General features: G+C 41.2%; 1 non-coding gene across 1 annotated transcript; it reads right to left on the bottom strand.

The window, feature by feature from the left end:
* Positions 1 to 1,224: 1,224 nt before the first annotated feature.
* LOC148572288 (small nucleolar RNA R71) lies at positions 1,225 to 1,332 on the bottom strand. Its single transcript, XR_015908694.1, has one exon. It is a non-coding gene; the product is annotated as a small nucleolar RNA R71 (small nucleolar RNA).
* Between the last annotated feature and the right edge of the window lie 15,288 nt (positions 1,333 to 16,620).

Raw genomic sequence — 16,620 nt, 5'->3', positions numbered from 1 at the left:
CTAATTTTCGAAAATAACACCACCAATTAATGTTTTGATTCAAAAATTTCAAGTTTGTTACTTGCTTGTTAAGAAAGATTCAAACTTTAAGTTCTAGAATCATATCTTGTGATTTCTTGTGAATCAAGTCATTAATTGTGATTTTAAAAATCAAATCTTTTTCAAAAAACTAATTTCAATCATATCTTTTCAAAAATATCTTTTCCAAAAATTTGATTTCAAAATATCTTTTCTAACTTCCTAACTTCTTATCTTTTCAAAATTTGTTTCAACTAACTAACTAACTTTTTGTTTGTTTCCTATCTTTTTCAAAACTACCTAACTAACTCTCTCTCTCTAACTTTTGAAAATATCTCCCCTCTTTTTCAAAATTTCTTTTTAATTAACTAATTATTTTAATTTTTTATTGTAATTTTCGAAAAATTACTAACCTTTTTCAAAAAAACCATTTTCGAAAATCACTAACTCTTTTTCAAAAATTATTTTCGAAATTCTCTTTCTCTCTCATCTCCTTCTATTCATTTATTCATCTACTAACATCTCTTCCTCACATCACTCACCAAATTCGAACCCCCTCTTCCATCTGTGTTCGAATTTTTTCTTCTTCTTTTCTTCTACTCACACAGGGACCTCTATACTGTGGTAAAAAGGATCCCTATTATTATTATTTTTCTGTTCCCTCTTTTTCATATGAGCAGGAACAAGGACAAGAACATTCTTGTTGAAGCAGATCCAGAACCTGAAAGAACTCTGAAAAGAAAACTAAGAGAAGCTAAAATACAACAATCCAGAGATAACCTTTCAGAAATTTTCGAACAGGAAGAGGAGATGGCAGCCAAAAATAATAATAATGCAAGGAGGATGCTTGGTGACTTTACTGCACCTAATTCCAATTTACATGGAAGAAGCATCTCCATTCCTGCCATTGGAGCAAACAACTTTGAGCTGAAACCTCAATTAGTTTCTCTGATGCAGCAGAACTGCAAGTTTCATGGACTTCCATCTGAAGATCCTTTTCAGTTCTTAACTGAATTCTTGCAGATTTGTGATACTGTTAAGACTAATGGAGTAGATCCTGAAGTCTACAGGCTCATGCTTTTCCCTTTTGCTGTAAGAGACAGAGCTAGAGTGTGGTTGGACTCTCAACCTAAAGATAGCCTGAACTCTTGGGATAAGCTGGTCACGGCTTTCTTAGCCAAGTTCTTTCCTCCTCAAAAGCTGAGCAAGCTTAGAGTGGATGTTCAAACCTTCAGACAGAAAGAAGGTGAATCCCTCTATGAAGCTTGGGAAAGATACAAGCAGCTGACCAAAAAGTGTCCTTCTGACATGCTTTCAGAATGGACCATCCTGGATATATTCTATGATGGTTTATCTGAGCTATCAAAGATGTCATTGGATACTTCTGCAGGTGGATCCATTCACCTAAAGAAAACGCCTGCAGAAGCTCAATAACTCATTGACATGGTTGCTAATAACCAGTTCATGTACACTTCTGAGAGGAATCCTGTGAATAATGGGACGCCTATGAAGAAGGGAGTTCTTGAAATTGATACTCTAAATGCCATATTGGCTCAGAATAAAATATTGACTCAGCAAGTCACTATGATTTCTCAGAGTCTGAATGGAATGCAAGCTGCATCCAACAGTACTCAAGAGGCATCTTCTGAAGAAGAAGCTTATGATCCTGAGAACCCTGCAATAGCAGAGGTGAATTACTTAGGTGAACCTTATGGAAACACCTATAACTCATCATGGAAAAATCATCCAAATTTCTCATGGAAGGATCAAAAGCCTAAACAAGGCTTTAATAATGGTGGAAGAAATAGGTTTAACAATAGTAAACCTTTTCCATCATCCACTCAGTAACAGACAGAGAATTCTGAGCAGAATCCATCTAGCTTAGCAAACTTAGTCTCTGATCTATCTAAGGCCACTGTGAGTTTCATGAATGAAACAAGGTCCTCCATTAGAAATTTGGAGGCACAAGTGGGCCAGCTGAGTAAGAAGATCACTGAAATCCCTCCCAGTACTCTCCCAAGCAATACAGAAGAAAATCCAAAGAGAGAGTGCAAGGCCATTGATATTACCAAAATGGCCAAACCCAAAGAGGGAGAGGAGGACGTGAATCCCAGTGAGGAAGACCTCCTGGGACGTCCAGTGATCAATAAGGAGTTTCCCTCTGAGGAACCAAAGGAATCTGAGGCTCATCTAGAGACCATAGAGATTCCATTGAACCTCCTTATGCCCTTCATGAGCTCTGATGAGTATTCCTCTTCTGAAGAGAATGAGGATGTCACTGAAGAGCAAGCTACCAAGTTCCTTGGTGCAATCATGAAGCTGAATGCCAAATTATTTGGTATTGAGACTTGGGAAGATGAACCTCCCTTGTTCACCAATGAACTAAGTGATCTGGATCAACTGACATTGCCTCAGAAGAAACAGGATCCTGGAAAGTTCATAATACCTTGTACCATAGGCACCATGCTCTTTGAAAAGGCTCTGTGTGACCTTGGTTCAGGGATAAACCTCATGCCCCTCTCTGTAATAGAGAAACTGGGAATATATGGGGTGCAAGCTGCTAAAATCTCATTAGAGATGGCAGACAATTCAAGAAAACAGGCTTATGGACAAGTAGAGGATGTGTTAGTAAAGGTTGAAAGCCTTTACATCCCTGCTGATTTCATAGTCCTAGACACTGGAAAGGAAGAGGATGAATCCATCATCCTAGGAAGGCCTTTCCTAGCCACAGCAAGAGCTGTGATTGATGTGGACAGAGGAGAATTGATCCTTCAATTAAATAAGGACAACCTTGTGTTTACAACTCAAGGATCTCTCTCTGCATCCATGGAGAGGAAGCAGAAAAAGCTTCTCTCAAAGCAGAGTCAACCAAAGCCCCCACAGTCAAACTCTAAGTTTGGTGTTGGGAGGCCACAACCAAACTCTAAGTTTGGTGTCAAACACCCATATCCAAACTCTAAGTTTGGTGTTGGGAGGTCTCAACAAAGCTCTGCACATCTGTGAGGCTCCATGAGAGCCCACTGTCAAGCTATTGACATTAAAGAAGCACTTGTTGGAAGGCAACCCAATGTTTATTTATCTAATTTTATTTTTGTTTTTCATGTTTTCTTAGGTTCATGATCATGTGGAGTCACAAAATAAACAAAAAATTTAGAAACAGAATCAAAAACAGCGGAAGAAAAATCACACCCTGGAGGAAGCACCTGTCTGGCGTTCAACGCCAGAACAGAGCATGGTTCTGGCGCTGAACGCCCAAAATGGGCAGTATCTAGGCGCTGAACGCCCAAAATGGGCAGCATCTGGGCGCTGAACGCCAGAATTGCACCCTGGAGAAGAGCTGGCGCTGAACGCCCAAAACAAGCATGGTTCTGGCGTTCAACGCCAGAAATGGGCAACAAATGGGCGTTGAACGCCCAAAATGGGCACCAACCTGGCGCTGAACACCCAGAGTTGTGTGCAAGGGCATTTTACATGCCTAATTTGGTGCAAGGTTGTAAATCTTTGAACACCTCAGGATCTGTGGACCCCACAGGATCATCTCAGGATCTGTGGATCCCACAGGATCCCCACCTACCTCCACTCACTCTCTTCCCTCTTCTCAATCATCCTCTATGCCCAATAAACACTCTTCCCCAAAACCCTTCACCTATCACCTCCATCCCTCTTCCCTATTAACCCTTCACCACTCACATCCACCCACTCTTCCCCATAAACCTACCCAATAAACTCCACCTACCTTCAAAATTCAAAATCAACCCATATGGCCGAACCTTAACCCCCCCTCCCTTCCCTATATAAAGCCTTCCATTCTTCTTCATTTTCACACAACACAACACTCTCTTTCCCTTCTTGGCCGAAACACACCTCCCCCCTCTTCTTCATATTTTCTTCTTCTTCTTCATCTAATTCTTTCTTTTCTTGCTCGAGGGCGAGCAATATTCTAAGTTTGGTGTGGTAAAAGCATAAGCTTTTTGTTTTTCCATTACCATTGATGGAATCTAAGACCGGAGAATCCTCTAGAAAAGGGAAAGGGAAGACAAAAGATTCCACCTCCGAGTCATGGGAGATGGAAAGGTTCATCTCCAAAACCCATCAAGACCACTTCTATGATGTTGTGGCCAAGAAGAAGGTGATCCCCAAGGTCCCTTTCAAGCTCAAGAGAAATGAGTATCCGGAGATCCGACATGAAATCCAAAGAAGAGGTTGGGAAGTTCTAACAAACCCCATCCAACAAGTCGGCATCTTAATGGTTCAAGAGTTCTATGCCAATGCATGGATCACTAAGAACCATGATCAAAGTAAGAACCCAAATCCAAAGAATTATATTACAATGGTTCGGGGGAATTACTTAGATTTTAGTCCGAAAAATGTGAGGTTGGCGTTTAACTTGCCCATGATGGAAGGAGATGAATGCCCCTACACTAGAAGGGTCAACTTTAATGAAAGGTTGGACCAAGTCCTTATGGACATATGTGTGGAAGGAGCTCAATGGAAGATTGACTCCAAAGGCAAGCCGGTTCAACTAAGAAGATTGGACCTCAAGCCTGTGGCTAGAGGATGGTTGGAATTCATCCAACGCTCCATCATCCCCACTAGCAACCGATCTGAAGTTACTGTGGATCGGGCCATCATGATCCATAGCATCATGATTGGAGAAGAAGTAGAAGTTCATGAAGTCATCTCCCTTGAACTCTACAAAATAGCCGAAAAGCCCTCTCCTGGGGCAAGGCTAGCTTTTCCTCATCTTATTTGCCATCTATGTTACTCAGCTGGAGCTTTCATAGAAGGAGACATTCACATTGAGGAAGAGAAGCCCATCACTAAGAAAAAGATGGAGCAAGCAAGAGAGCCCATTCATAGAGCTCAAGAGGCGTATGAAGCTCATCACCATGAGATCCCGGAGATGCCTCAAATGTATTTTCCTCCACAAAACTATTGGGAGCAAATCAACACCTCCCTAGGAGAATTAAGTTCCAACATGGGACAATTAAGGGTGGAACATCAAGAGCACTCCATCATCCTTCATGAAATTAGAGAAGATCAAAAAGCAATGAGGGAGAAGCAACAAAGACAAGGAAGAGACATAGAAGAGCTCAAGGACATCATTGGTTCCTCAAGAAGGAAACGCCACCATCACTAAGGTGGATTCATTCCTTGTTCTTATTTCTTCTGTTTTTCGTCTTCTATGTTATGTGCTTATCTATGTTTGTGTCTTCATTACATGATCATTAGTAGTTAGTAACTATGTCTTAAAGTTGTGAATGTCCTATGAATCCATCACCTCTCTTAAATGAAAAATGTTTTAATTCAAAAGAACAAGAAGTACATGAGTTTTGAATTTATCCTTGAACTTAGCTTAATTATATTGATGTGGTGACAATGCTTCTTGTTTTCTGAATGAATGCTTGAACAGTGCATATGTCTTTTGAAGTTGTTGTTTAAGAATGTTAAATATGTTGGCTCTTGAAAGAATGATGACTAGGAGACATGTTATTTGATAATCTAAAAAATCATAAAAATGATTCTTGAAGCAAGAAAAAGCAGCAAAAAACAAAGCTTGCAGAAAAAAAAAGCGAAAAAAAATAGAAAGAAAAAGAAAAAGCAAGCAGAAAAAGCCAAAAGCTCTTAAAACCAAGAGGCAAGAGCAAAAAGCCAATAACCCTTAAAACCAAAAGGCAAGGGTAAATAAAAAGGATCCCAAGGCTTTGAGCATCAGTGGATAGGAGGGCCTAAAGGAATAAAATCCTGGCCTAAGCGGCTAAATCAAGCTGTCCCTAACCATGTGCTTGTGGCGTGAAGGTGTCAAGTGAAAACTTGAGAATGAGCGGCTAAAGTCAAGATCCAAAGCAAAAAAAGAGTGTGCTTAAGAACCCTGGATACCTCTAATTGGGGACTCTAGCAAAGCTGAGTCACAATCTGAAAAGGTTCACCCAATTATGTGTCTGTGGCATTTATGTATCTGGTGGTAATACTGGAAAACAAAGTGCTTAGGGCCACGGCCAAGACTCATAAAGAAGCTGTGTTCAAGAATCATCATACTGAACTAGGAGAATCAATAACACTATCTGAACTCTGGGTTCCTATAGAAGCCAATCATTCTGAACTTCAATGGATAAAGTGAGATGCCAAAACTATTCAAGAGGCAAAAAGCTACAAGTCCCGCTCATCTGATTGGAGCTATGTTTCATTGATAGTTTGGAATTTATAGTATATTCTCTTCTTTTTATCCTATTTGATTTTCAGTTTCTTGGGGACAAGCAACAATTTAAGTTTGGTTTTGTGATGAGCGGATAATTTATACGCTTTTTGGCATTGTTTTTAGTATGTTTTTAGTAGAATCTAGTTACTTTTAGGGATGTTTTCATTAGTTTTTATGTTAAATACACATTTCTGGACTTTACTATGAGTTTGTGTATTTTTCTATGATTTTAGGTATTTTCTGGCTGAAATTGAGGGACTTGAGCAAAAATTAGATTCAGAGGTTGAAGAAGGACTGCTGATGCTGTTGGATTCTGACCTCCCTGCACTCAAAATGGATTTTCTGGAGCTACAGAACTCAAATAGGCGCTCTTTCAATTGCGTTGGAAAGTAGACATCCAGGGCTTTCCAGCAATATATAATAGTTCATACTTTGCCCGAGTTTAGACGATGCAAACTGGCATTCAACGCCAGCTCTCTGCCCAATTCTGGCGTCCAGCGCCAGAAACAAGCTGCAAAGTGAAGTTCAACGCCCAAACTGGCACAAAAGCTGGCGTTCAACTCCAAGAATGACCTCTCTATGTGTAGACTTCAAGCTCAGCCCAAGCACACACCAAGTGGGCCCCGGAAGTGGATTTATGCATCAAATACTTACTTCTGTAAACCCTAGTAACTAGTTTAGTATAAATAGGACTTTTTACTATTGTATTAGACATCTTTGGATTATCTTTTGATCCTTTGATCATCTTGGGACGCCTAGTTCTTAGATCATGGGGGCTGGCCTCTCGGCCATGCCTGGACCTTTCACTTATGTATTTTCAACGGTAGAGTTTCTACACTCCATAGATTAAGGTGTGGAGCTCTGCTGTTCCTCATGAATTAATGCAAAGTACTACTGTTTTCTATTCAATTCAACTTATTCTGGTTCTAAGATATTCATTCGCACTTCAACCTGAATATGATGAACGTGACAATCATCATCATTCCCTATGAACGCGTGCCTGACAACCACTTCCGTTCTACCTTCGATTGAATGATTATCTCTTGGATCTCCTAATCAGAATCTTCGTGGTGTAAGCTAGATTGATGGCGGCATTCATGAGAGTCTGGAAAGTCTAAACCTTGTCTGTAGTATTCCGAGTAGGACTCTGGGATTGAATGACTGTGACGAACTTCAAACTCGCGAGTGCTGGGCGTAGTGACAGACGCAAAAGGATAGTAAATTCTATTCCAGTATGATCGAGAACCTCCAAGATGATTAGTCATGCAGTGACAGTGCATCGAACCATTTTCACAGAGGGGAATAGGATGCAGCCATCGACAAGGGTGATGCCTTGGTGCACGAATTATGAATCACACTTTTCACAATTCGTACCACTGACCAGCAAGTGCACTGGGTCGTCCAAGTAATACCTCCCGTGAGTAAGGGTCGAATCCCACGGAGATTGTTGGTTTGAAGCAATCTATGGTTATCTTGTAAATCTTAGTCAGGAAGTCAATTATGTTTATCAGTTGAATTGCAAATAAACAATAGAGCATGGATTAAAGGTTACTTGTTATGCAGTAATGGAGAATATGTTGGAGTTTTGGAGATGCTTGGTCTTCTGAATCTCTGCTTTCCTCTGTCTTCTTGTTCACGCACGCACGTCCTCCTATGGCAAGCTGTGTGTTGGTGGATCACCGTTGTCAATGGCTACCATCCATCCTTCCAGTGAAAACTACGCTCACGCGCTCTGTCACAGCACGGCTAATCACCGGTTGGTTCTCGATCCGGTTGGAATAGGATTTACTATCCTTTTGCGTCTGTCACTAACGCCCAGCCTTCAGGAGTTTGAAGCTCGTCACAGTCATTCAATTCTTGAATCCTACTCGGAATACCACGGACAAGGTTTAGACTTTCCGGATTCTCATGAATGCTGCCATCAGTTCTAGCTTATACCACGGAGATTCTGATTAAGGAATCTAAGAGATGCTCATTCAATCGGATATAGAACGGAGGTGGTTGTCAGGCACACATTCATGGTTTGAGGAAGGTGATGAGTGTCACAGATCATCACCTCCATCACAATTAAGCGCGAATGAACATCTTAGATAGGAACAAGCGTGTTTGAATGGAAAACAGAAATACTTGCATTAATTCATCGAGACACAGCAGAGCTCCTCACCCCCCAACAATGGGGTTTAGAGACTCATGCCGTCAGAGAATACAAAGTTTTGATCTAAAATGTCATGAGATCCAAAATAAGTCTCTAAAAGTTGTTTAAATACTAAAGTAGTAGCCTAGGGTTACAAAATATGAGTAGACTATGATGGATGATGCAGAGATCCACTTCTGGGGCCCACTTGGTGTGTGCTGGGCTGAGACTTAAGCAATTCATGTGCAGAGGCCATTTGTGGAGTTGAACGCCAGTTTTTATGCCAGTTTGGGTGTTCAACTCCAGCTTTTGATCCTTTTCTGGCGCTGGACGCCAGAATTGGGCAGAGAACTGGCGTTGAACGCTAGTTTACGTCGTCTATCCTTGTGCAAAGTATGGACTATTATATATTTCTGGAAAGCCCTGGATGTCTACTTTCCAACGCAATTAGAAGCATGCCATTTCGAGTTCTGTAGCTCCAGAAAATCCACTTTGAGTGCAGGGAGGTCAGAATCCAACAGCATCAGCAGTCCTTTTTCAGCCTGAATCAGATTTTTGCTCAGCTCCTTCAATTTCAGCCAGAAAAATACCTGAAATTACAGAAAAACACACAACTCATAGTAAAGTCCAGAAATATGAATTTTTCCTAAAAACTAATAAAAATAGACTAAAAACTAACTAAAACATACTCAAAACTATATGAAATTATCCCTAAAAAGCGTATAAAATATCCGCTCATCACAACACCAAACTTAAACTGTTGCTTGTCCTCAAGCAACTAGATGAATAAAATAGAAGACTAATAGGTTGGGAAGCAATAATATCTCAGAGTTTTTGATTGAAGCTCAGATTCTAATTAGATGAGCGGGACTAGTAGCTTTTTGCTTCTGAACAGTTTTGGCATCTCACTTTATCCATTGAAGCTCAGAGTGATTGGCATCTATAGGAACTTAGAATTCAGATAGTGTTATTGATTCTCTTAGTTCAGTGTGATGATTCTTGAACACAGCTTCTTTATGAGTCTTGGCTGTGGCCCTAAGCACTTTGTTTTCCAGTATTACCACCGGATACATAAATGCCACAGACACATAACTGGGTGAACCTTTTCAGATTGTGACTCAGCTTTGCTAAAGTCCCCAATTAGAGGTGTCCAGAGTTCTTAAGCACACTCTTCTTTTTGGAGTTGGACCTTGACTTTAACCGCTCAGTCTCAAGTTTTCACTTGACACCTTCACGCCACAAGCACATGGTTAGGGACAGCTTGGTTTAGCCGCTTAGACCAGGATTTTATTCCTTTAGGCCCTCCTATCCACTGATGCTCAAAGCCTTGGGATCCTTTTTATTTGCCCTTGCCTTTTGGTTTTAAGAGCTTTTGGCTTTTTCTGCTTGCTTTTTTTTTTTGCTTTTTTTTTTTTGCAAGCTTTATTCTTTGCTGCTTTTTCTTGCTTCAAGAATCATTTTTATGATTTTTCAGATTATCAATAACATGTCTCATGTTCATCATTCTTTCAAGAGCCAACATATTTAACAGTCTTAAACAACAAATTCAAAAGACATATGCACTGTTCAAGCATTCATTCAGAAGATAGAAAGCATTGCCACCACATTTAACCAATTAGAATTTCTTTTATTAAACTCGAAATTTTATTGCTTCTTATTCAAAAGATCTACTATTTTATTCATGTTTAATGATGATGAGAAAAATAAACTATAGCTTAATTGGAGATAAAATCAAATAGATACTAATTACTATTATATGACTTCTAAGGTAAACTTTTATAAGGACACTGTCACAGAGTTAAGGCAGAAATTGGAAATTAACAACCTTTATTCTGGGGGCACGGGGGTTCCTCTGATCCTTGGGGTGCTTGGTCCTACAAGAGAAGACTTTTGGCGCTTCAGTTCCCTTAAGTCACGCCCCTGCTCCTCTTGTTCTTTAAACATATAGGTCAGCATTTGACTGTGTTCCTTCTGTTCTTTTATTATTTGCTCCATAGCTTCCCGTATCTTGGTGACGGACGTCTCAAGATATTCCCAATATTCAGCTTGAGGGATCTCTGGGAGGAATTCCTGTGCTCTCTTCTTGATGGGATCCTCCTGTGCTTGTTGTCTCTCCATTGATGCTTTGGTGATTGACTTTTCAATTAGGATATATTCAGTTATTCCCATCCTTACTCCAGCGTCCTTGCAGAGCAGAGAAATCACGCTTGGATAAGCCAACCTGGCCTCTTTTGAATTTTTGTTAGCAATCTTGTAGAGTTCAGTGAAAATCAGCTGATGAACCTCCACTTCCTTCCCCATCATGATGCAATGGATCATCACTGCTCTTTTAACTGTGACTTCAGAACGATTGCTAGTGGGCAATAGAGAACGCCCAATGAAGTCCAGCCATCCTCTGGCGGCTGGTTTGAGATCCTCTCTCTTGAGTTGATTTGGGACACCCTTTGTGTTGGTGGTCCACCTGGCTCCAGGGATACATATGTCCTCTAGAATCTTATCCAGGTCAATGTCTGCTCTCATCATCCTCCTGTTGAAGGAGTCTGGATCATCCTTTAGTTGAGGTAGCTTTAAGATCTCTCTGATCTTGTTAGGGGTGGTATGAACAATCTTCCCTCTGACCATGGTCCGAAATTCATAGAAGGCAGTTCCAGATAGTTTTTGCTTGTCAGTCTGCCACATATTAGCATAGAACTCCTGGACCATGTTCCTTCCTACTTTCGTTTCAGGATTAGCTAGGACTTCCCAGTTCCTGATTCGAATTTGCTCCTGGATCTCCAGATATTCATCTTCTTTCAGATCGAATCTAACTTCCGGGATCACTGATCTCAGACCCATTACTTTAAGATAATGGTCTGAATGTTCTTTAGATAAGAACTTCCCTTGATTCCAAAGTGGTTTTGGAACGCTCTCTTTCTTGCCTCTTGGAGTGGGTTGTTTTCCTTTGGGAGCCATGATCTTAGTGATCTCGAATAAACACACCAAACTTAGAGGTTTGCTTGTCCTCAAGCAAAAGAAAAGAAAGGAGAGGGATAGAAGGAGAGCTAGGTGCAATTGTTGATGGAGGAGGGGGTGGCCGAACCCAAATTTAAAGGGATGGGGGGAGTGGGATTTCGAAAATTTGGAAAAGATAAGATAAAAAGATTGAGTTGAAAAAGATAAGATAGAGGATATAATTTGATTTTGAAAAGATATGATAGATTTTTGAAAAAGATAAATTTGAATTTTGAAAAAGATAATATGGAGATTTGAAAAAGATATGGATTAGTTGAGAAGATTTCAGAGTGAAAAAGATAGATTTGTTTTCAGAAAAGATTTGAAAAGAGTTGGATTGAATTTGGAAAGATGGATTTTTAGAAATTAAGGATTTTTAGAAATCAGGGTTCTTGATATGTTCATGTAAAAATCATGCATTGAAGCATAAAATTTGAAATTAAAATGGAAATACGTGTGGAAAAAAATGAATTTGGCTCCTCCCTGCTGTCCTGGCGTTTGAACGCCCAAACACTGCCTATTTTGGGCGTTCAGCGCCCAATTGCTGCTCTCCTGGGCGTTCAACGCCCAGCTGCTGCCATTACTGGCATTCAACGCCCAGTGGGTGCCCCTTTCTGGCATTGAACGCCCAGCTGCTATTATCACTGGCGTTCAGCGCCCAGTGGATGCCCATTTTGGGCGTTGAACGCCCAAAATGCTCTTTTACTGGCGTTTTCTTGCCAGTGAGATCTTTTTCTCTGTTTTGTGTGCCGAGGTCTTCTGTAAATGATTATTTACCTTGTTGTCAATGAACTTTATACAAATAAAAATAAAAATAGAAATAGGGCAAAATGCTTAGAGGATTGTTGCCCCATGGCTGGGTTGCCTCCCAGCAAGCGCTTCTTTATTGTCTTTAGCTGGACCTTGCTGAGCTTTTAATCTAGCTTCAGCCTTGAGCATTCTTGCTCAATGTTGCCTTCAAGATAATGCTTGATTCTCTGTCCATTGACAATGAACTTCTTATCAGAATCAATATCTTGAAGCTCCACATAACCATATGGTGACACACTTGTAATCACGTATGGTCCCCTCCACCGGGATTTCAGTTTCCCGGGGAATAGCCTGAGTCTAGAGTTAAACAACAGGACCTTCTGTCCTGGTTCAAAGATTCTAGATGACAGCTTTCTGTCGTGCCATTTTTTTTATTTTTCTTTATAAAGCTTGGCATTTTCGAAAGCTGTGAATCTGAATTCCTCTAGCTCATTTAGCTGGAGCAATCGTTTTTCTCCTGCTAATTTGGCATCAAAGTTTAGGAATCTGGTTGCCCAGTAGGCCTTATGTTCCAGTTCCACAGGCAAGTGGCATGCCTTACCATACACAAGTTGGTATGGAGAGGTCCCTATAGGGGTCTTGAATGCTGTTCTGTAAGCCCACAGAGCATCATCCAAGCTCCGTGCCCAATCCTTTCTACGGGTGTTTACTGTCCGTTCCAGGATTCTCTTTAATTCTCTGTTAAAGACTTCAGCTTGCCCATTGGTTTGTGGATGATATGGAGTGGCCACCTTGTGGCGAATTCCATACCGAACCATGGCAGAGTAAAGCTGTTTATTGCAGAAGTGAGTGCCCCCATCACTGATTAACACTCTAGGGACACCAAACCTGCTAAAGATATGTTTCTGGAGGAACTTCAGCACTGTTTTAGTATCATTGGTGGGTGTGGCAATAGCCTCAACCCATTTTGATACATAGTCAACTGCCACCAGAATATAAGTGTTTGAATATGATGGTGGAAAAGGTCCCATGAAGTCAATTCCCCATACGTCAAACAACTCAATTTCCAAGATTCCTTGTTGAGGCATGGCGTAACCATGAGGCAGATTACCAGCTCTTTGGCAACTGTCACAATTACGTACAAACTCTCGGGAATCTTTATAGAGTGTGGGCCAATAGAAGCCACATTGGAGGACCTTGGTGGCTGTTCGCTCACCTCCGAAATGGCCTCCATATTGAGATCTGTGGCAATGCCACAGGATCCTCTGTGCTTCTTCTCTAGGCATACACCTACGGATAATTCCGTTTGCACATCTCTTAAAGAGATAAGGTTCATCCCACAAGTAGTACTTTGCATCAGTAATTAATTTTTTCTTTTGTATCTTGTTGTACTCCTTGGGTATGAACCTTGCAGCTTTATAGTTTGCAATATCGGCAAACCATGGTGCTTCCTGAATGGCGAATAAATGCTCATCAAGAAACGTCTCAGAGATCTCAAGAGAAGGGAGGGACGTCCCTTCCACTGGCTCTATCCGGAACAGGTGATCAGCCACTTGGTTCTCTGTTCCTTTTCTGTCTCTTATTTCTATATCAAACTCTTGCAGAAGCAATACCCATCTGATGAGCCTGGGTTTTGAATCCTGCTTTGTGAGTAGATATTTAAGAGCAGCATGGTCAGTATACACAATCACTTTTGATCCTACTAAGTATGATCTGAATTTGTCAATGGTGTAAACCACTGCAAGTAATTCTTTTTCTGTGGTTGTGTAATTTTTCTGGGCATCATTTAGAACGCGACTGGCATAATAAATGACATGCAGAAGCTTGTCATGCCTCTGTCCCAATACTGCACCAATGGCATGATCACTGGCATCACACATTAGCTCAAATGGTAATGTCCAATCTGGTGCAGAAATGACTGGTGCTGTGACCAGCTTAGCTTTCAGTGTTTCAAACGCCTGCAGGCACTCTGTGTCAAACACAAATGGCGTGTCAGCAGCTAGCAGATTGCTTAGAGGTTTTGCGATTTTTGAAAAATCCTTTATAAACCTCCTATAGAATCCTGCATGCCCCAGAAAGCTTCTGATTGCCTTAACATTGTCAGGTGGTGGTAATTTTTCAATTACCTCTATTTTTGCTTGATCCACTTCTATTCCCTTGTTTGAGATTTTATGCCCAAGAACAATTCCTTCAGTCACCATGAAGTGACACTTTTCCCAGTTTAAAACTAGGTTGGTTTCTTGGCATCTTTTCAAAACAAGTTTCAGGTGATCAAGACAGGAGCTGAATGAGTCTCCATATACTGAGAAGTCATCCATGAAGACTTCCAGAAATTTTTCCACCATATCAGAGAAAATAGAGAGCATGCATCTCTGGAAGGTTGCAGGCGCATTACATAGCCCAAATGGCATCCTTCTATAAGCAAACACTCCGGATGGACATGTGAATGCTGTTTTCTCTTGATCCTGGGGATCTACTGCAATCTGGTTATAGCCTGAGTAGCCATCCAAAAAGCAGTAATAATCATGACCTGCTAGTCTTTCTAGCATCTGGTCTATGAATGGTAAAGGAAAATGATCCTTTCTGGTGGCTGTATTGAGCCTCCTGTAGTCAATACACATGCGCCACCCTGTAACTGTTCTTGTAGGAACCAGTTCATTTTTTTCATTATGAATCACTGTCATGCCTCCCTTTTTTGGGACGACTTGGACAGGGCTCACCCAGGGGCTATCAGAAATAGGATAAATAATCCCAGCCTCCAGTAATTTGGTGACCTCTTTCTGCACCACTTCCTTCATGGATGGATTTAACCGCCTCTGTGGTTGAACCACTGGTTTGGCATTATCCTCCAATAGGATTTTGTGCATGCATCTAGCTGGGCTTATGCCCTTAAGGTCTCCTATGGACCACCCAAGAGCAGTCTTGTGTGTCCTTAGCACTTGAATAAGTGCTTCCTCTTCCTGTGAATTTAAAGCAGAGCTTATGATCACTGGAAAAGTGTCACCTTCTCCCAGAAATGCATATTTCAAGGATGGTGGTAGTGGCTTGAGCTCGGGTTTAGGAGGTTTTTCCTCTTTCAGAAGAAAGTTCAGAGGCTCTTTCAGGTCCTCTGAATCCTCCAAATCAGGCTGAACATCTTTAAAGATGTCTTCCAACTCTGATTCGAGACTCTCAACCATGTTGATCTCTTCTACCAAAGAGTCAATGAGATCAACTTTCATGCAGTCTGTTGATGTGTCTGGATGCTGCATGGCTTTGACAGCGTTCAACTTAAACTCATCATCATTGACTCTCAGGGTTATTTCCCCCTGTTGGACGTCAATGAGGGATCGTCCAGTTGCTAGGAAGGGTCTTCCTAGAATGAGAGTAGCACTCTTGTGCTCCTCCATTTCCAGCACAACAAAGTCAGTGGGAAAGGCGAATGGCCCAACTCTGACAATCATGTCTTCAATCACGCCTGATGGGTATTTAGTGGAACCATCAGCAAGTTGGAGACATATCCGGGTTGGTTTAACTTCTTCAGTTAAGCCAAGCTTCCTGATAGTGGATGCAGGTATTAGGTTGATGCTTGCCCCAAGATTGCATAAAGCTGTCTTGGTGCAATCACCTTCTAATATGCATGGTATCAGAAAACTCCCAGGGTCTTTAAGCTTTTCAGGAAAGCTTTTCAGGATGACTGCACTGCATTCTTCAGTGAGGAGAACTCTTTCTGTTTCTCTCCACTCCTTTTTATGACTCAAGATCTCTTTCATGAACTTGGCATAAGAAGGTATTTGCTCAAGTGCCTCTGCAAATGGAATCTTTATTTCAAGAGTCCTTAGATAATCTACAAAGCGAGCAAATTGCTTATCCTGCTCTTCTTTCCGGAGTTTTTGAGGATAAGGTATCTTGGCTTTATATTCCTCAACCTTAGTGGTTAAAAAAGCCTTTTTAGAGGGGTTGTTATCAGCACTTGTGTGTGTCTGATCCCTCACTGGCAATTGAGTGCCAGAGTCAGAAGCTGGAGTGACTTTAGACACCAGCTCACTGTCTGTTCCTGGCGCCTGAACGCCAGAAATGTGCCCATTTTGGGCGTTCAACGCTGGATTCTGCCCCATTTGGGCGTTCAGCGCCAGCCTTCCACCCATTTTCTGGCGTTTTAGCGCCAGAATTATTTTTTCCTGGGCTCTTACTGTCCTCAGGTGAATCTTTGGTGGGTTGCTCATTTCTTGAATTTTTGATGCCTTGAGGTGGGGTATTTAGTGTTTTCCCACTCCTTAATTGAACTACTTGGCATTCTTCAGCTATTTGCCTTGATAGCTGCTGCTTTGTTTGCTTAAACTGTTCGTCCATATGTATATTAGCTATCCTTGTCTCCTGTAGCCTGTCCTTGAATTCAGCTAGCTGCTTTGTTAGAAAATCCAATTGCTGATTGAATTCAGCAGCTTGTTTTACAGTACTGAATTCAGCAGTTACTGTTTTAACCTCTTCATTCATGGAAGGGTTGCTGCTTAAGTACAGATGCTGATTCCTGGCAACTGTATCAATG

Source organism: Arachis ipaensis, chromosome B3, assembly GCF_059453495.1.
Source record: "Arachis ipaensis isolate K30076 ecotype BB chromosome B3, ASM5945349v1, whole genome shotgun sequence".
NCBI classification, from domain to species: domain Eukaryota; kingdom Viridiplantae; phylum Streptophyta; class Magnoliopsida; order Fabales; family Fabaceae; genus Arachis; species Arachis ipaensis.
This window is presented reverse-complemented; position numbering and strand designations above follow the sequence as displayed.